The 23211-nt window shown below is 26.4% G+C and overlaps 1 pseudogene; it reads left to right on the top strand.

Annotated features, from left to right (window-relative positions):
• Positions 1 to 40: 40 nt before the first annotated feature.
• Positions 41 to 12381, top strand: LOC130813624 (pectinesterase-like; annotated as a pseudogene).
• The last annotated feature ends 10830 nt before the right edge of the window (positions 12382 to 23211 follow it).

The raw sequence follows: 23211 nt of genomic DNA, 5'->3' as shown, positions 1-23211 counted from the left end.
TCAAAGATAAATAAAAATTATTGAACCGATATGATGGTACATGGTCAAAGTCGTGTATAGGCCTCATCTTTTTAGTAGCCAAATATGGCACGACACGTATGTATACAATCTTTTTACAAGAAACTAAACCGGATTACTAAATTTTATTTTAAAGTCTGATCTAATAGAGTTTGCACTTTAAATCAACTTTAGTTACAACACTAAAGATTATATAATACACTTATTGTAATTTATAGTCTTAATAAATTTTAAAAATTTTCTTATTCTAAATAAATAAGGCCGCAATTTCTTTATACTTAAAACACTTAAACTTTTACATTATTTATAGATTACTTTGACCGTGTTAATTGAATTATAATCTTTAGCACAGGATAAAGTCATGTGAAATATAGTTAAACTAATTCATTCCAATAAGTAGTTTTGATAAATTAATTTTAAACTTTGTACTTTCTACTTTCTACTACAAAACATTTCAATCATTTAAATAAATATACATTTATTACTAGAAGTAACTCTTGCATATGATCATTTCACAGTGAGAAAAGTACATAGAAGGAGCCAATATTCAAAAAAAAAAAATAACGATTTAGTATTTGAAAAGTGTCAATTTGAATATTTCTATCGCCTGGTTTAATAATTTTAAATGACACATTACGTACGAATGCTGATATTTTAGTTAAATAGTTTTTTTAGTTTATTTTAAGGAAAAATTATTTAGAATAACTCAACCTTTTTATAATTTTTCTAAATAATCACACCTATTGATTAACGAATAATAATCCCAAATTTATTGAGGGGTGTTTTTTTATAATAAACCCATTAATCAGATGACTTGTTATAGCAAGTTTTTTTTTCTATAAAAATAAATAAAAATAAAATATTGAAAAAATATATAAAAAATTTTTTAAAAAAATTTAATTTTTATTATTTTAGAACTTTTTATGTAAATTTTAAAAAAATTTCTCCAATTTTAGATTAATTTTCAGTTTACTTTTTTGGTAAATTACCTAGTATAACAGGTTATCGTATTACTCGAGTGGCCGAGTTTACTCTAAGCAAAAACCTCAAAAAGTTGGAATTATTCATGGTTATCAATAGGTGGAATTATTATAGGAAAATCATAAAAAAATTGGATTATTATAGGTAACTTTTTCTTATTTTAATTAATTTAGTTGGGTCAAAGTGAATGTTTTAATTATTTAGATTGATAAAAAAATTTAATTGATTAAATTATTTAATCCAATTTAAAACTATAAAAAAAATAATAAATAAAAAAAATAAATAAAAAATCAAATCTGAGAGTGCTTATATACAAACCGTTCAGTTTCCATGACATTCAGTCATCCTTTGCATCTCCACCATCTCCATTCCCCATTTTCCCAAAAAATCCCTAACTGAAATCTTGCATTACTAATTGAAGTTAATTTTTAACCCTATATTTTGTTTCCTTTAAAACTTTAGATGTGACTGATTCAAGTTCTCTCTGATATTAATTGTAATTTTCGATTTTGAAAAACTACTTGGTATTTTTATTTAAATCAATCAATCAAAATACGACAAATCAGATCAAGATAATCAAAATACGCCAAATTAAAATGCGAGAAAATTTTGTTAAATTGTAGTATTAGGAATATATATCATGTTAAACTTGAATTCAAAGTACATAATTTTTTTTTTGTTAAATTGTATTTGAAAAATATATTTTGTTAACTTCGTATGCTTTAAATCATTAGTACAATATCACAACGATAAAGTTTGATAATAATCCGACTCCGTTGGAGGTCTGAGAGTCCGAGTCGGGGCAAACTTAGAATATGCATAATCCGACTCCGAGTGGAGGTGGACTGAAAAAAAAAATTCGACTAAAATCCGGAGCAAAGTCGGAATATGTATAATCCGAGCCGAGTCCGACCCATTGCCATCCCTACCGCACACTTTACCCTGACCTTTGCATCTCCACCATCTCCTCCATTCCCCATTTTCACAAAAAATCTCTAACTGAAATCTTGCATTACATCATCGGAGTCACCGAATCCGAAGTTCGGGCTTTTGCCCACAATGTATCCGGTATTGAATCCGAAAACCGGCATAGTTTGACCCGTTTACAACATTATGCTGTTAAAGATTGCTTGGAGCTTTTGGGTGATACTATAGATGAGCTTGAAACTGTTCTTGATCAATTAGCGGGTCAGTGTGGCCCTGACAGTTCAGTATACCTGTCTTGACGGGTTTGCGGTCGGGTCGAGTCGGACTTTAAGGAAGTTTATCCAAAATGGGTTGTTTCACATTTCCCACCATGTCAGCAACTCATTAGCAATTTTAAAGAAAATAAGTGGGACCAACCATTGTAAAAATAAAAATCATGGGAGTTTATCAAATAATGATGATGATTTAGAAGATGTAAATGGATTGGATCGGGTCGGGTTTCCGGTTTGGATGAAGAGGATGGATAGGCGGCTGTTACAATCAGCGCCCCCATCGGCAGCCGGGAATGGGAGTAGTATCCGGGTGGATTTAGTGGTGGCGGAAGACGGGTCGGGTAATTTTAGTAGTATCCAAGAAGCAGTATCGGCAGCTCCGAATAAGAGTCGGACCCGGTTTGTGATATACATAAAAAGTGGAGCTTATTTTGAGAATGTAGAAGTGGAAAAGAAGAAAAGTAATACTCCCTCCTATTAGACTTATGTGTCCCATTTCTTTTTATAGTCAAGTCACCTTAATTGTTCCATTTCTATTTTTTGCACGGATTTTTGACTTTTATGTCCTTATTAACTTTATCCTATTTTCAATTATACCCTCCATTATTCATATTAATTTTCATTCCTTACATTAAAAACCCATAATACCGCTCTATTTCCTACCCTTAGGGTCCCACTTTTGACTCTTCTTAAAATTCGTAAAAAGTCAAATGAGAATCCTAAGGTAAATAGGAGGAAGTATTATGTTTTTAGGAGATGGAATTGGAACTATTATTAAGGCTAATAGGAATTTTGTTGATGGGTTTACTACTTTCAGGACTGCTACTCTTGGTAAGTTTTTAATCATGCAATTTTATTTTTTTTAATTTTAAATTATCTTGAACTTAAATTAAATCGAGAGAGGTATATTCAAAATATTTATTCCTATTAATTATATTTAATAATTAACTATGTAAATGAGAATATTATTTAGGAAGAATAAGATGAATCAGAATTAGTCAAACCACAACTCATTACAAATACTAGACAGTAGGGACTTATTTAGTAAGCTAATGGACAATTGGATTACTTTCTATATAATAAAAAGAGAAAACAGTAGACTAAACATTATTTTACTTCACATGAGAATGAAAATAAGCTTTTGTTATTTTTATATAATTATTCTTTTGTTGAAAATATAAAGTAGTCAATTCAATCAATTAATTAGTATGATGGAAAATAAAAATGTTGAAAGTGAAAGAATAATGGAAAATAAAAATGTTGAAAGTGAAAGAATAGAGCAAAATTAATTTCGAGCTAATTAATTCTCAGCTAATTTTTTGTGTGGACCAAGTTTTAACATTTCTATTCCTACTTTCTTCATTCTCTCACTCTTTATTATATATTCTAAAGTAACTGGAAAAAACTTTTTGAAAATAATAATTTAATTTTATTTCTTTTAATTTTAATTTTTAATTTTTTTAATTTTTTTAATTTTAAATTTATTTAATTTTAATTTGACATTTTTAAAATTTTAAAATTTTTTAAGAGTGTAGTGGAGTAAAGTGTAAGAGTATAAAAGTACAGTAGAATAGAGTGGAGTGTCGTGATGTGTAAAAGTATAAGAGTGGAGTGGAGAGTAGTGTAAATGTTGGTCCACACTAATATTAGTGTGGATTATGTGTCCATACTAGACTTTTTCACTAATTTCAAGGGAGAATCTATGCCAGAAAAACATTCTTCCATTCAAAATTTTCATTTAATTAAGGTTTATGATATTTACATAAAGGTTGTACATAAAAATTAACAAATTTTATTTACGATCAATAATTTTAACTTTTTAAAAGAATCTAATTTAGAAATTGAAAAATAATTAACATTTTATATGATTATTTTTACTTCCTAAGAAAAAAATAAATGCTATAGTAATAAAGTACAGGTAAATTTTAATATCTTTAAAGCAAAGATTATATTAAATTACATAAATAAAATATAAGATTATATATCTTATATACAACTCTTAGGGTTGTATATATCATTTTCCTTGAATTAATTGTCAATTAAATTTCAAAGATAACATCTTAATCATTAGTTTAAGCTCATGGTAGAGTACTTTAATTGTTAAGGATTTAAAATATGTTTATACACTTTATCATGCACACTTTCTTACATACGAGCTTTTTAGACCATAAATGTAGATGCAACGCTTGCTCAACTCATACATTTCAACTCATACATTTACGTGTACTAGTTAATTTTTCACTTTAAATGAGGGATATATGAGATTTGAATAGTTGGTTTTATATATAAAAAAAACTAACTCAACTAAAAGTATAAGATGATTATTAAAGTCCAAAATATATTTATACACCATCGATGAATATTTACCCCAAAATAAACACTCCTTGAATCTTAATTATTTGTAACAACTTGGCAAAAACCTTAGATGCATATTTTCTCCGTTTATTATACTCATTGTATTTGACTTTTTGTGTAATTCAAATAATGTATTATTTTGATTATTCTAATATTAGTTATGCGTAATTAAAAGTTATTGAAAATCAATATGATGAAAAAATATACGATTATATGATTCAAACAAAATTTCACATAATTAAGAATATTTTTTTTACACATTAGTCATAATAAATAATAAGCTTAAACGATTAATATTATTAGATAAGATTTAGATAAATACTATGTTGCATGTTTAAATGGATGAGAGAGCTTGGATTATATTCAGGGTAATGTCGAAACTGACTTGAGTGCTCACGTTTAACTTTACTTTTATCTTTTGCATATGCCGGTGTCTACCGACAAATTGGACGTTTGGTTGATAAATATGACAAAGGCATTATACGCTTAGTGAATACCCCCTTCTATTTATCTTAGGTGTCTTATTTCTTTTTACAGCCTGTTTAATAAGAAATATTAAACAGTAATAATGAGAATGATAAGTTAGTGTAATTTTAGTTAAAAATCTTTTGGCTATCTTGATGACCATGCTTTTCCAACTCTAATCATCTTATTTTCTTCATAAAATTCATTCCATAACATTATCATTACGAGATGTGATATTAAGTGGTAATGGAAATTTGTAAACAAAAAAACTTTTTTGGGATCAAAGTTTCATTACCGTGGGAATGATATAAAATTTTTGATGAAATTTTACACTATAAATCATTTCTATTACCACCATTTAATACCATTAACCAAACGAGCCGTTAGGACACTATACACCTATCATTTATTCATTTTTAAATTGTATTTTATTGTTAATCTATAAGTTAAAACATAGTCATGTGTGATCTTATTTGATTCGTTTTAATGTAAGTTTATTAATATCAACTTTTATAATTTTTAATTATACATAATTAAATATATTAAGAATTAAATAAGTATAATAAATAGAATTAACAAAGTAAATAAAATACTTATGATGAATAAATGGATTGTAAAATTAGCTTATTGGACACTGGTAACCATAATTATAACATGCAACGTTGAATATATGTAATAATGTAACGTTAATATGTATACCTATCAATCACAACTATAATTAGAAAACGTTAATAATATGTAGTGCACTAATTCTAACGAATTTCTGGAATAAATAAGCTGGTAATCCCTAATAAAAATTATCATTTAAGTTTAACACAGCTAGAAAATATGTGCAAATTACACTCCTCATACTTATAATCTATACTACATACTTTATGTTTTTATTTGTTTTTCCTTTTTATTTTTTTCGGAACCTAATATAAACTTTAAAATTAAATAATTTTAATTATTAGGTTTCAAAAATTGAAAAAAGGTTATATTTAAAAAATATATATTGAGACGAAATTATCAAGATTTCACATAAATATATTTTTGTTATATAGATTGATGAGATATCAATATTATAGTTAAAATTTAACACTAAAATTTGTAAATTCTATTTAACACAAACATTTTAAAACGAAAAATTATAAATTCGTCTAAGATTCAAGATTTATTTTATATTTTTTTTTTTTATTTTTTTTAATGTTGCAACAAACTTTCAATTCTCACCACTATGCCCTTTAGCTGTTGCGAGTGTTGTGTCAAATGTCAATGATGGGCGGAAGGGTTAGATACCACGAGATGAATTGTATACCATAATCCAATGTCCATAGGAATGTTAATAATTGTCTTTTGTGAGCACTTATATTTGTTCTAATTTTTTATTTGATTGGGTTGTTCCTGAGGGGTCTTTGAGGGTATGCGAGGATATCGATTGCGTAGGATTTCTCTTTTTTTTGTATATGAAAAGATTAATAAAAAAAATATATGTTAAGTTTACTAATAAATTAAATATATTTAATATAAATAAAATGCAAAATAAAAGTTTTGCACAGGGCCCCTAAATTTTCCAAGACGGCTCCGTCGGCATCCGCCTATTAGCATCATTCTTAACTTTAGGTAAACATGCATTTGTCTAAGACTTAGAGTTATAAAAGATTTTGACTTCAACTTACCAATAATAATTATCACGTAGGATGTAAAACACCATTTATAAAATTATAAATTTTTCTTTAGTTTAATATGTTAAGGATAAATTTATTTTTTATTAGGTGTAAATTCTTGAGAACTTAGTTCATCAGTTGCATAGTTAAAACTTGACTCAAACTTTTAATATCACTCTTCTTATGTGCTCACTATCACTAAAAAATTTGTTCAAAAATTATTAGTCAATTCATCAAAAATTAAAAACTTACTTACCAACACATGAAATGTTTAACATACATACATTCTTCTAAATTCTCTTAAATAAATCTTTTAAATTTTAATTATTTTATTGTGTAAAATAAAATATTATTTTAAAGTGACAATATGTTATATGCTAAGCATGATCGATTCACATTGCTTAATAATTTTTACTAGTTTTCACAAGTCACAAGTTAAAATAGTATATGCGACACACTCATAGTGAACATAGGACTATATGAGTCATTACTAAATGCTAATTTGAAAAAATCCAAAAAATAAAATAAAATCTTCACATTTACACTCACCAAACCTCAAAAAGAGCAAATGAGTTGTACAAACACTTACTAAATGTAAATTTTAATAATGTCTACGTTCACTGAATTTGCATTATTTATTATTTTATTTGTCCTATTTAATTTGCGTCATTTTTATCTTTGAGTAATAGCTCACCACTTTCTTTTAATCTCATCCATACATTCTAACTCTCTTTTAATTTCATTAACACAATTTATTCTCTTTTTATATTTATTAACGTTATTCACTTTTTTTTAAAAAAAACTCTTATTTTCTCCTTGTTTCAATTCTAATAGGACAAAGGAAGTATGTGTTTATACAATGAAATTTGGATAGTATATATATGTTTTTTTAATATAAATCGCTAAGTCACATAAACGCTATATAAAACAACCATCACGTGACTTAATGATTTATTAGTATTGTACTTTATAAAATAAAAGCTTTAAAGAAGTAAAATAATAATTAAACTGATAAGTGACTAAGCTTTTTATTTGTATTTATTAGTATTGTACTTTATAATCATTATAATATAGTCCGTTTTATATGAAACCGTCTTACGGTGAGACCACCTCATACAAGAATTTGTGATCATTGTATTACTTGGAAATTTAAATTGAATAACTAACATTGTAATTTATAAAGGGTCAAATGAATTTCTTATCATTAAAATTTGGTAGTTTAGTTAGTAAAACTTACTATGAAATGACGAGATAGAGAGGAGAGAGAAAACAAGGATAATTAAAAAAGACTTCAAAATGTTATTGTTGAGTTTTCTGAAATTAGTTATCATGATAAAAAAAAAAATGAAATATTTTTAATAATTTATTTTGTAGGTTATTCACAATTAATAACTTATTTTATGCAAAATGATTTGATTGTCTTCTATTCCAAACAAAAACATAGAAAAACTTCTATTTTTTTAGTTATCGATTTTTTATATCGGTTACTTTAACTTTACTTTCTCATTTCTATAACATAGAATAAAAAAATCCTAAAATCTTGGATCTTTTAAACAAATTCATTTATTGAGATCATTTCAATTTGAAAATAAAAACTTCGATATATTTTCAAAAATGAATTTAAGTTGTATTCAGTGTATAAAAACAAGAGAAAATTATAATAAACTACATATTCTATACCCCTCTTTGAAAAAACTTACCTTATCTAAAATTTTTTGAAAAAAATTACCTTATATAATACATTTCTTTGCAAAAGACTACCTTATAACGATTTTTAGCATTTGACCGTTAAAATTAACCGTTGACTATCACGTGATAGTCACGTGACCTTAAAAAATTATAAAAAAAAATAAAAAAAAAAATAATAATAAAAATCAAAATAATAATAATAAAAATCAAAATAATAATAATAAAAATAAAAATAATAAAAATAAAAATAATAATAATAATAATAATTATTATTATTATAATAATAATAATAATAATAATAAAAATAAAAAAAAGTAAAAATAAAAAAATAGAAATAAAAAAAATAATAATAATAATAAAAATAAAACTTGAAAAAAAAAAATAATAATAATAAAAATTAAAAATAATAATAATAATAATAATAATAATAATAATAATAATAATAAAAATAAAAACAAAAATAAATAAATAAAAAAATAAATAAATAATAATAATAATAATAATAATAATAATTTATAAAAAAAAATTTTGAAAAAAAATTTATTTTTTTAATTTTTATATTTTTATTATCATTATTTATTTATTTTTTATTTTTACTTTTATTATTATTATTATTATTATTATTTTTTTTTTTTATTATTATTTTTTTATTATTATTATTATTTTTTTTATTATTTTTATTATTATTATTATTTTTTTATTTATTTTTTTTTTTTTTAAAATTTTTTAAGGTCACGTGACTATCACGTAATAGTCAACGGTTAATTTTAACGGTCAAATGCTAAAAACCGTTATAAGGTAGTCTTTTGCAAAGAAATGTATTATATAAGGTAGTTTTTTGCAAAAAATTTTAGATAAGGTAGTTTTTTGCAAAGAGGGGTATAGAATAGGTAGTTTATTATAATTTTCTCTAAAAACAATTATGATTAGAATTTAAGAAGAAAAAGAATGCAGCAATTCTCAATAGGAAATTACGAGGAGAGTGTACAAAAGTAATTACAATTGTATTTTCATAAACTTAACAAGAAACTTGTAGATTTGTGTTTTTTTTTGGGTTTTGAATCTAATTTCAAGAGAACCTAGTAGATCTGAATTTAAAAAAATAAAATGAAAATGTATTGAGACTTAGATTCTTTTCATATCCTACTACTAACCTAATTCATTTCATTTTAGATCACTTTAATAGTTGACTCGATTTAGAAAATCAATAAAAAATGTTATTTTCTTTACACAGCCTCAAATTAAAAAAATTACATTTCTATAAATTATATTAGTTGAGTTGTATAATTGGTACATAAATCACATCTCACTATGAGAATACAATAATTTGTATTATAAAATATTATTGTAAGCTCGTATAAACCAAAAAGTAGTATAAACTCATGACCATCTCCAACTTGGCCTTGAAAATTTGAAAAAAATAAGATTATTTAACAACTTAATTCTAAAAATGAGCTTCGTAAAAACTTATTTCCCAAAATAAGCGTCCGTACAACCGAGCCTAGCCTCGAGTTAAATCGCTGTTATTAACAGCGAAAGATCCAACAAAAAAAATTAAAAGTTAAAGTCGCTATTACTAATAGCGACTGAATGAGTTGACTGGTCAACTCCTTTAGTCGCTGTTACTAACAGCGACTTAAGGACTTGACTAGTCAACTCATTCAGTCGCTGTTAGTAACAGCGACTTTAACCTTTAATTTTTTATTTTTTTTTTGGAGAACTAAAGTAGCATTTGGTAATTTAGAAAAATAGCCGTTAGGAACATGAAAATAGCTGTTGTAATGATGTTCTATAAATAGCTCCATCATTTCCCATACTTCATTATACCCATTTTGCATCATTCTTCTTCTTTTCAATCAATTTTTAAAGGGAACATAAGGTATTATGTTAGTTTTAATGTCAATTTATAAATGTTAATAATATTTTTGAAAGTTTACTTACGTTTGTATATTATATGTGTTATGTAGATGTCAAAGGAGCATTGTGTTGAAGAGCTCTGTGATTGTGGTTATGAAGTTGAGATTAATACAGATTGGAGCGACTTTGATCCAGGGCGTGAATTTGTTGTTTGCCCTTTCTACTTAGTTGAGGGATTAGGATGCACATACTTTCGATGGATTGCTCAGGAGGGTACAAAATGGCAGAGAGACTTAATAATACGGCTTGAAAAGGGAAAACAAGAGCTTAAAGATGAGGTATTTAATCTAAAGAGACAAATGGATGATATGGCACATAGGAAAGAAGAGACTGAAAGGATTATGAGAAAGTTTAAGAAGCCTTCTTAGTTAGCGAGGATAGTTTAACTTAACGAATGAAGTATGTAATTTGATATGGATTTGTTGAACTTGATTGAAATTGTGTTGAATGTTCGATAGCAACATCCTTATTTGAATATGATCGTCTGTTTGTTTTTGATTAAATTCATACTGCATTCTTGACGGAATGATTCATCACCGAAAAGTCTGAGTACTTAACATCAATTCATTTATAATAAACGTGTGATACTACTTTTAAAATATATACATCTACAACTTGGCCTTTCACATGTCCTCTTTCTCCTTGGGCTACCCAGTATTTTCATTTTCTTGAGGGCCCAATTTTAATATTAGTGGATTAACAGGGCCTGTATGTACATGCAATTAAACGGCCCTGACTTCAATGATACTTTACAATTCACATGCATTCATAGTAGAAATTTTGAAAACTAAATAAACTTTCTAAAATAAAATTTTTTTTAAATTTGACAAAAAAATATTTTTCATATCAAATCTCCAAGAAAAGAAATCAAACTTAAATCGATTAGCATTTCAGATTTTTGTCCATGTTGTTTTCACATCTATGTATAAGAAATTATTATATTTTCATTTATTCAATTGATGCAAAAAAAATAAATAGATTGACATTTTAAATTAATATCTTCTTTGCTTTTTGTTAATCAAAATGAAAATTCATATGTTGTATTTACATTAAATAAGCGTTCAGTTTGTGAGATTTATTAAAGAAATAAATGCGTTTAGAAAGTTTCAGAAAAAATGAGTAAAATTCAATGTATGGAAAAAAGGTGACAACACAATGAAAAAGGTGACGAAAAATAATAGTGTTTTTGATTTATTAGTCAAACACTAAATTTAAGCCAATTTAAAATTTTTAAATGAAATCGACGTTCTCCAACATACAATAGAAAAACTCCGATTAACTAAAAACTCTAAAATTTACCTAAATTTTCACCACTAATTCCTATTCATGAGTTAACACATTGAATGATACATATTACTGATATTTGTGCAAATACATACGAATAATTTATCTCCTGTTTATTATGAGCAGCTGTTGTAGGCCCTGGGTTCATAGCCAAAGGCATAATAGTAGAAAACTCGGCAGGCCCAACAAAACACCAAGCAGTAGCTCTACGAAGCGGTTCAGATCTTTCCGCCTTCTACCAATGCAGCTTTGTCGGCTACCAAGACACATTATACGCCCATTCCTTGCGCCAATTTTATAAAGAATGTGACATTTACGGCACAATAGACTTCATATTTGGTAACGCAGTTGTTGTATTACAAAACTGTAACTTGTATGCTCTAGAGCCTCTTTCGAACCAAAAAAACATCTACACAGCTCAAGGCCAACAAGATCCTAACCAAAATACCGGAATCTCCATCTTGAACTGCAAAGTTGCGCCTGCAGCTGATCTTGCGGCTAACAAAACTGCTTACAAAACGTACCTTGGAAGGCCGTGGAAGGAGTATTCCAGGACGGTTTTTATGCTGTCAAATATTGATGATGTTGTTGATCCTGCCGGTTGGTTAGAATGGGACGGCGATTTTGCATTAAACACATTGTTTTATGGGGAATATATGAACCGAGGCCCTAGATCTAACACGAGTGCTTGTGTTTCTTGGCCAAGTTATAGAGTTATAACCAACGCTAACGATGCAAGTAATTTTACTGTCGAGAATTTGATTTCTCGTGGCGAATGGCTTCCGCCTTATGACATTCCTTATTATCTCAATTTGACTAAGAATTGATGAAGTTATAGTATATATATAGTCCTATATGGGATTGTTTCAAGTCTCAAAGCTCTTAAACTATAGAATAATTATGTACTACACATTGATTATGTTTATGATCATAAGATTTATAGTTCATTCTAGTTCAAGTACAACACTTCTTTCGCAAGTTAGTTGCCTGAGTAGGAGTGCTCACCCGAGCTGTAGATTACTCGCACGAGTTTCAAATTCCCGATAGTCATATGTTCTTCGATGTCAGGTGGTTACTCAAGTTACTGAACCCCTCATACGAGAAGATAGCACCACCAGGCAGTATAGCTCAAGCACACCAACGCAACACCAAGCTTCCGATGTAGCACCATTGTATCAACTACAGATGCACAATACATACCTGACTTTCGTATCAACGTCCAAGAGCTCATCATTGAGTGACAACTTGATAATTCTCCAACTTGACGAAATAAGCAACTTCGCCAAATAACAAAATGTGTAAAATCACATGTGAATTACTATCATCATTTAACCAAGAATACAGACCCATGTTTCACGAAAAATCTTGAATTAGATTCTCACCTAACTCCACCTATTCCTTTGCCTACCCTGCAATTGAGATTGAGACAAATCATCATACTAACAAATACACACACAATCAAATTGGGACTCATTATGCAACACGATCAAATTTCATTTGACACTTTATTTGACTAGGAAGCATTGGATCATAGTTACTAACTGATGCTAACTCTCATTGAGAATGTAGAGTACAACAATACAACAATATTGTTGGGCCTATTAGCAGTGAATGATTGACATTAGTATAATATTGTTCATTTTGAGCTGAGCGCGCACAAATTTTTTGACGCCTTTTCAAACATTCTAATACGAATTTGGAGTTGTGAATGTGGGACTTGGGACGATGTACACTCATATTTGTCCGATCTAGTCTAACCTAAATTTTGTATTTTTTACGGAAAAATTAGATTATTTATAAATTAGCTATTGTTGTTCACGTACGGCTTTAAAATATAGAGTTTATATCTTCATGATTTATTTTAGTTGGATTATATAACCAATAAATAGAACGGATCTCACAATTTAACCGTATCATTAAAAATTTGTGATTATAAATTTTTTTCATTTAGATTTTGGATTGGATGCAATCATAGGCGGATCTAGGTGCCCTCACGTGAGGGCACTGCATTTAAAAAAATTACTTAATTGTCTACAATAGGAATTGAATCTGCAAACTGTGTGTTGTGAAGCAAGATCTTAACCAACTGTGCTATTCATTTTTCTTTAGTAACAAGTGATTTTAATTGCACTTAATATGTGTTCAGAGATATATAACAAAGGTCAATTAAATGCAGTTACAATTTTCAATACCTATTTAAGATATAATTAATTTTTCTAAACTATGCTTTTTTTTACGGTTTAACAAAACATCCATTGAAAACATTATATATATATATATATATATATATATATATATATATATATATATATATAGAGAGAGAGAGAGAGAGAGAGAGAGATAGAGAGAGAGAGAGAGATGTAAGATCAAATAAGAAGGATTTTAAAATGAGAAGGGTGAGAAGAATTTTTGTTTGATTTTGTTTGGTTACTATATATACAAAAAAGGATACTATGTTATAAATTAAGAACATTTTAAAAATTATTTCATAGTTATCTTTCTGTGTAACATATTACTTTTACAATTATGAGTTTTTGGCTCAATCGTAACTATAGATTTTTTTTATTTTAGTAAAATCAAAGGTGTAGAGTCCTTCTTACCCATCTCATTTTCAACCCCTTCTCAATGAATCCCTCCTCTATATATATATATATATATATATATATGATGTTTTTAATTTTTTATCAATTCTGCTCCCACTGAATGTTAACTCTAGATCCGCCACTAGATGCACGGTTTCTAGTCCAACCCAATTTGGTGCCAAGTTCAGATCTTCTAGTCTACTGTTGCACAATAATAGGTCACTTCACCACAGATCAAGTTCCTTGTGAGTTTCTATTATTTTTATGAATTTATATAATTTTTGATAGTTCTACCTACAAATAGCTAATCGTATGGAAATAAAAAAAAATATTTAGGGTTGTTACTAACTCAAGAAATATCTTGTATATATGGAATTTACTCCGTCTTATTTTGTTGGCTACTGGTACTAATAAAATATCTTATATATATATATATATATATATATATATATATATATATATATATATATTTTATAAAAAAATTATAATAAAAAGTAGAACGGGTATATAGTAAAATTTTATATATTCATGAAAATCATATACAAATTTATCTTTGCTTGTATAAAATATTTTACGCTAATTAATAAAATCAAAGAGATTAAGTATAACTATATAACTGTATAATATGCTCCATTATTTATGGATAATTTAATGTAAGAAATAGCAAGACATGAAGATATATAATATATCCACAAGAATGTTTGTCGAGGGCTTAAGCAATTCAAATTGCACTAATCACGGGAATTAATGACTACCTAAAGTTGGGGTTTAATATATAATTACCCGTCATTGCTTTTTATTGAGATAGCAGAATAAAGTTATCCGTTAATCACGGTGTATTAAGGAAACAGGAAAATAAAGGTTTGATATATGCAACATTAATTATGACAGCACTACCCTTATGCGCATGTTAGAATTGAATATTATTGTCATGATACTATTCTTTAATTAATTTTCAATTTAATAAGAATCGAATTTTGTCTTAATTTAGAATAAATAATACTTATCCCGGATTAATATGAAATATGATTTAGAATTTGAATTTCATACAACTTATCTCCTTCTTCAGCTTACCTTGTAACAATTTTTTTTAAAAAAAATTATTAATGACTAAGTTTGGATAATTATGTCCATAACTACTAATTAGACCATAAAGAAGAAAAGAAAAGCAAATATAGAATTCTTCAATTAGCTTTATTGCTCCATTATTCAAGGAATACTAGTACTAGAGTAAAGTAAAGTTCTATTCAGTTTAAGATAATATTATAAAAAAAGTTTTGCTTAAAATGAATAAGAATTTTTTTATTTTGGTCATATTTATTACAAAATGCATAACTAAAAATCATAGAAAGTTAATATAATGGAATATATACGATTAAACGATTTAAATATAATCTCACGTGACTATATTTTTTCTACACATCAAATACAATATATTACAAAGGAGAATGATATATATAGCTTTAAGGGCCATATATGAGAAAGAATCTAGATAATTTAGAATGTAATTTAATATATATTTCCTTCGAAAATATAAGATATTCTATTATATTTTATTTTTTATATTTTATTTTTTCTTGAAAACTTAAAATAATTACATAAAACATTAATTATTTTTATTAGATTCTCTTAAAAAATAAAAAAAATTAATATTAAAAAAATTTGCTGATTTTTCTGTACAACCTTTAGAATTGTAAATATTATTATCTTAAATTCCACCCATTTTGCAATGTGTGTAAAAAAAGTTGGGAAGGTAGTTAATTTAGCAACATGAAGAAAATATAGTTATTTGAATCCAAAATGGTATTGGTAGGCCATAAATTTAGTTGTACATGTATGTCCGACTTGGATGAGGGTATTCTTGATTCTCTCCTTGACTCGAGGAGGTCAAACAAGACTAAAACAATAAAGTATATAACTCAATTATTAATCCAATAGCTACACCTCATCATCTCTCTTCTCTACATCCATTGGCCTAATAAAACACATGTTAACAACTTACTCTATTTTGTATCAATCATTTTTCCTTAATTGCTTTATACACCTTCAATAAAAAAATTGAGTAAAATTAATTAAAGTAGAATGATATTTAGAAATAAAAGAAAATACATAGAAAATAAAAATAATAAGGTCATATCAAAAAATAAAATATATGACAAATTCAATAGAATAAAGTGATAAACTAAAATAAAAAATAGGTAAAATTAAATAAAGTAAAAGAGTATCTGATAAATATGTTTTTTTCTATGATATCACATGATCATATCATAGATTTACATGTAACATGTGGTAGTGGCACCTTGCCAAAATCTACTACACCTTCCCTTAATTATTATGTGTCACTCTTACTGGCTTGAAAAATTTGTTTAATTTTTATTTTTAGTTTATCTTAATAAACTTGTTATATTTTTATTTTTTTTGACTATAATTTATGTTTATTGTTCAATTTTTATTTGCATATTTAAATTATTTTTCCACTTTTACTTCATTTTCTTAATTTTTAGCTTATTTGTACTTGAGATTTGTTCTTTTTAACATGAAAAATACTTTTTATTTAAGCTATTTTTTTACGTTTCACTTTCATTTTATGGAACATAAATTTGTACATTTATCAATATTATATATACAGTACAAGGTTCTTATATATTTTCACTTTCTTTGTTATGTTTTAATTTGTATTGTTATCAATATTTTATCAATATAAAAATTATTATACATTTGCTTTTTTATTAAAAAGTTATACTTTTATAAATACTTTATATTTTAAATAGTGACTCACACAGTCACACTTATAAGAGATCTTTCTTGTGGACTCTAGCTCGCTGCTCGCTGATGAAAAATTAAAGTATTATGTTGAATTTGAGAGAAAGTCTTGTATGAACTTAATCAATATATTATTTTTATATGAATTTAGTTCATACTATTTTAATATAGACCAATTTTAAAAAATATTAAAACACAAATTACTTTTACTTAATAAATACAATCAATTACAATAATAAGAGTTGCCCATTGTGACAGACTACCAATTTTACGAATAATAAGAGTTGACCATTAAGTTCCACGTTTGATTAAGCATGTATTGCACGTGACTTGTTTTGCCTCATTATTTGACAACTCTACCTCTTCTGATACTTTGCTAATGTACTAGTGTAACAATACTTTGCTCAATTCTTCAAATTTATGACTTTGCCTATGTGTACCCTTGATATGAAACTATTTTTCTCATTATGCATGTTAAAAGTAAAATTTAAAACCTAAAAAAAAATGATAGAGTTAAATTGGTTATAATTTAACTGAAAAATTACAATTTAATATAAATTTGTTCAAATTCAACTAATAAACTTTTAGTTGAATTGGTTGTTTAACATGATATTAAAAGTCAACATGATATAAAAATTATGGTTTTAAATCTATCTACTACTCAATAAATTTAAGTTAAATATTCAGTACAGTGTATAAGAAAAACATGTTATATAATTATATCATAGCTCACAAAGCACTTATGTGAGACGCGGATAAGAGTGATTGTTGAGTTAGTTTTCTAATAATAGAGAAAAAAAAGAATTAAGAAAATAATAATGAATGTTAAAGAGGAGAGCAAAGAAATGATTGGTTGGGGTTTCATTGTCAGAACCATACTTGAACAAGAATGGGAATCTGAAGAAAACATTGAATAAATTTCTCCTTATAGTAAGAACTTGTACGTCGCATTAACTTTTCTATTAAAAGTGATATCTTATAAAAAAAATATTAGATTATATAATATATTTTGAGACTTAATTTTACGTTTTTGGTTGAGTTGGTTTCTTAACGATTAATATAGTTAAAAAGTTAGTGTGATAAGCGGCCACTAGTTTAGCTTACACTCATATCATAATTCATGGGACCCCAAAATATGTTATATAATTAAAAAATTATCATTTTAAATAACAAACTTAATGTAGTGTTTGGGAACAAATATCTCATTTTAAATTATGAATTTCAATTATGAAATCACAAATGAAGAATTTGAGAACGACAAGGTTTGAGTAGTCATTTTCAAATTCTCAACTTTAACTACTTTAAAAGCAATGATGGAATTTGATTCAAATTAAAATTTGAAATTTTTTGATTTTCCAAACAATAAATTTAAATCAATTTAAAATTTTTAAATAAAATCATTATTTCCAAACATAACATAAAAGATGAGAGAGAATTGAGTAAGTTGAAAATGTGAAGAGAACATGTGCTCTTCTTATTTCATGAGACTGCAGTCTGGAAGTACAAACAGAGAATAGGATGGGCCTTTTTTCTCAAGCTTATGTGGTCCTTGTGTAGTCAATGAACTTATGGTAGATTTCATCAATTAACAACAACTTATCCTTAGCTTTATCCCACATTTAATTTCACCATCGATCAATTCTCAACTATCTTCACCTCTAACCCTGCTATCCATGTGCCTATCTGACTTTTTCTAACGTCTTACTCGTTTTGTTCCTTTAACTTTACACCATAATACTTCAAAAATAGAAAAATCTAAATTATTCACAATTTTATTACACCCCTGCACTCCTACTTACTCCAAGTTCTCCAAATGCATCCACCTATTGTTAAGGACACATTATTTTAAGGGTAGTCAGTAGTGTATAATTAATTGTTTGCAATCAAAATTTGAGACTTAAACATTAATTTATTATGTATTACTTTATTTTTTCAGTTTTGGTTTATTTTATTTAAAAAAGTTTACAAAGATTGTCTTTCGTTGAATTTGCACACTTAGAAAAATAGGCAAACATTGACAAAATAACCTATTATAACAAGTGGACTTCGGAATTTTAGTAATGCAGGCAAATTTTTTGTATAGATAAGTTCGACTTATTACAAGTCTAAGAAAATACCATCCTAATTCCTAAAACTATTTGGTAATGGAAGGAATGACTTTAATAACTTATAACATATACACACTATCTTTAATTCATTAATGTAAGACAAATCATTCCAACAACAACTCTCGTTAACATAAAATTATTCATTTTAAGCGGGTTATCCATATAAAAAGGTAATTGAAGTCAATTTTTACAATTCCAAATACCTTTCACTCCATCTCCACTAAAAGTTGACATTTCAAAAATCATTTTGACTAAGGTATTTGTATATAAAGGTAATTGAAATCAATTTCCCATGTACTGTATATAGTGTAACAAATGAGTATTAAAACTTAATGTCCATAGTGTTTTGAAATATACGAAGCAAGTACATAACAAAAGCAAATAGAAGCTCACAGAACTTGCGCTAGTTCGAGCACAATCACTATACCAAATTTAACTTTTTGTAATATTGTATTTAGTGGCATTATAATGTCACTAATTTATATTTTTAGTGTAATAATTATTACTTTTTATTTTAAATTTCACTATAACTATAAAGTGACCTACAACACTTTACTTGGTCTTTAGTAGCATACGTAATTGTTACTATAATCTATAGTGAAATCTATGAGAAATGCCACTAGATCTTATATCGCAAAAAGCTTTAGAGTGATTTTTTTTATGCTGCTAAAGGGTTTAATAAATGTCATTAAATCCTCTATATATGCTATATTAGAAATTTGATGTAATGACATTTAAATTAAACATCGCTAAATATATCTCACCAAAAACAAAATATGTTTTAGTGAATCATGCTAGTTTGACCTCATTTTGTTTTCGAAAACAAAAAGTTATTTTGACAGATAATGCTCATTCGAACATTATATATGTTCGTCTGAACACCTCTGTACAATCACATACTCCCTCCTATTCATAGATAATGAGATATTTTCTTTTTCACACTATTCAATACACTTATTCAATGTTTAATATTTTTTTTTATACATAACGAAATATTATAAAAAGTGGATATTAATAAGTGAAAATGTCCCATTATCTATAAATAGAAGGGAGTATTTTCGTATAAACTTTTTTACTTTCAAATAAATTTTTGTAAAATTTTATAAATTTTTATTTTAAGTTCTAATAAATATAAGGACTTGTGGAGTTAGTCCCTTTCATAGAGTATATACCTAACCACGCAAGACAATTTTGGAGACACTTTTTTAGAACGGTAATGGTGATTGGTGAGATACCCTCCCTATCCCTCTATTTGCAAGTTGATTGTCACAAGTTCATAACATTATTCTTGTGGATAACTTTTCCATACCACCACTATTTTATTTCTAACTAATTCTAACTTCAATTACCAATCCACCGTTAATGTCGTCTTCCTCAATCAACGCAACGAATTGCCCAATCATTATTTCATTTTACTATCCAAAACATTTTACATTCATTCTTATTTTAGTCTATTTCACTCATTTTGCATCATTTCTATTTTTAATTAATAATCCACTACTTTTATTTAATTTCATTCATATCTTTTAATTTTTTTTAATTTTATCCACACAATTCATTTTTCTCTTTGTTTATTAATAATTTCTAAAAAATCTCACAATTTCTCTTTGCTTCAAATCTATTGGGACAAAGGAAAAATTTATTTCTAAATTAGTTCATACAATCGTCCTCGATTATTGAGATTAAGATTTTGACATTTTTATTGTTTATGTTATTTTTAAAGCTCGTTTTGCATGAGACAATTTCACTATAAGACGAGTCGGTATAATTTATCTGTTTTTCTAATTAATTATTTTAAGATTGTAAATAATTACTTCTTATTGGTATTATTGTAAGAAAAATGTTGACATGTTGTATTATTCACTATAATCTTTCTTTTATTTGTTTATTTATTCAAATGTGTTGTACCTTGGTAAATTAAACTATAATAAATACTTTCTCTATCCCTATAAAATAATTATATTTAACTAAAAATACTCTTACATATTTAAGGAAAAAAGTAAACAATATTGATTTCATCTTGAAGGCAATATAATTAGAGTATCTTATAACCATTGCTTGAAAGCATTTAAAATATATTTTAAAATTGAGCTATGGGATTTTAAGGCTGGCAATGGGTCGGACTCGGCTCGAATTATGCATACTCCGACTTTACTTCGAATTTTAGTAGAACTTTTTTTTCAGTCCACCTCCACTCGAAGTCGGATTATGCATACTCCAAGTTTGCCTCCACTTGGACTCTCGGACTTCCAACGAAGTCGGAATTATTATCAAACTTTATCGTTGTGATATTGTACTAATGATTTAAAGCATACGAAGTTAACAAAATATATTTTTCAAATACAATTTAACAAAAAAATATGTACTTTAAATTCAAGTTTAACATGAGAAATATTCCTAATACTACAATTTAACAAACTTTTTTCGCATTTTGATTTGGCGTATTTTATTTCTCTTGATCTGAATTATCATACTTTGATTGATTGATCTAAATTAAAATGCCAAGTAGTTTTTCAAAATCTAAAATTATAATTAGTATAAGATAGAGCTTGAATTGGTCACGTCTAGAGTTTTAAAGGATTAGAGTCGGATTCGAACTGAATTGCCATCCTTATGGGATTTTGTTTAAGAGATCTTCTTAATCGTTTTCTTGGAGGCTCTTAAAAATCGTTGATGCACGTAGGCTGACCCAAATACACGGATTAAAAAAAAAAACTTATAAATGTTTTCTTGATAAGATGTATATGTATGCATAAGAATTCATGAACAACATGCTACATGGATATTATCCTTTGATTCAAATCAAAAATGAATAGTACATGGCATGAATTGACATAACACATCCAAAGAGCATGACATACTGACCTACTTGCAGTACAGGAATCATTTATATGCATCATACTTCCCATATCCAATCCTCTTCGAGATAAAGAGTAAATGCAAAAAACCAACCCCTCAATAAAAAGTTACGTAAAGTTATTGCAAATAATAATAAACATTTTTTTTTCAGCGTTTTAAAAATTTATAGAAGTAGTATTTGAAAAATATTGAAACAAATTTATTAAAATTTCACTTTAAAATACATTTTTTATAGTTTGGAAAATATATCTTTGTATTGAAAATAAACTCTTTGTCCCATGAAAACTACGGTAAGTAAAATTATATATTCAATTTTGTTAATTGGTTAAGAAGGATAAGACGAAATATTTGAAATATTTAAATAAAAAATAACACGAGAATTTTAATAAATCTTACAACATAAAATGTAAATTTTAAAGAACACTAAGTATTAAAATGAAACACATGTTAATATTTATGTGAGGGGAAGATTAAGCATATTAACTAGTACTCTCTTTATTTCATTTTGTTCATTATATTTATAATATATCCGAAAAAGATGGAAAAATTTGAACATTATTTTTTATTGACATGTAAAAGTTAAAAATATATTCTTATGAAATATTGCTACATCTATGTTGATGTAACATATTTCAATTGTGGAACTCAAATTATTCTTAAAAATCATGCAAAAAGGAAATATAACCAACAAAGTGAAAATCAAAAGTGCTACCTTTGTTCCAACTTCCAAGGGTTTATACCATTATCTTTTTGAAATTTGTTCAATTTTGCATTTTTTTATATTTCTATTTGTAGCTAATTATAATTAGACATGTGACAATTAGTATTTAGATTTGAATACATAAAATTACAAACAAATGACAACGTGACATGTGGTTTTATTAAAAGCATGCATCACATTTAATTGATAAGATGTCATTTTGAGCTTATAGAAGAAATAACATGTAAAGTTTAGATCTTTGTAGGATAAATGAAAAATCAAACATTTAAAAGACCATAACATTAAGATCGAACCTTTAAAATTATATTTTTTTACCGATTACTCACACTTTACATATTTCTCTTACTTTTCCCATATATATACCTTTTTAACTATTTTTTCCTTTTTCCTTGATTAAGACCCTATGTATTTCACCTTAAAGAGTAATTAATAAAAATAAGTTTTAATTAGTAAAAATCAAGTTTAATCAGTAAATATCAATTACAAAGTTAATTTGGTTGCACTACTAAAAATTATTTTTAATAAATAAAATGTAGTTACACTTTATAACTAAAAATCAATTATAATTAATCTAAATCAGTTTCAATTAGCAAATATCAGTATCAATCTAACAAAATCATAATA

This window comes from Amaranthus tricolor, chromosome 5 (genome assembly GCF_026212465.1).
Source record: "Amaranthus tricolor cultivar Red isolate AtriRed21 chromosome 5, ASM2621246v1, whole genome shotgun sequence".
NCBI classification, from domain to species: Eukaryota; Viridiplantae; Streptophyta; class Magnoliopsida; order Caryophyllales; family Amaranthaceae; genus Amaranthus; species Amaranthus tricolor.
The sequence above is the reverse complement of the archived record's forward strand: the minus strand, read 5'-3'. Positions and strand labels throughout refer to the sequence as shown.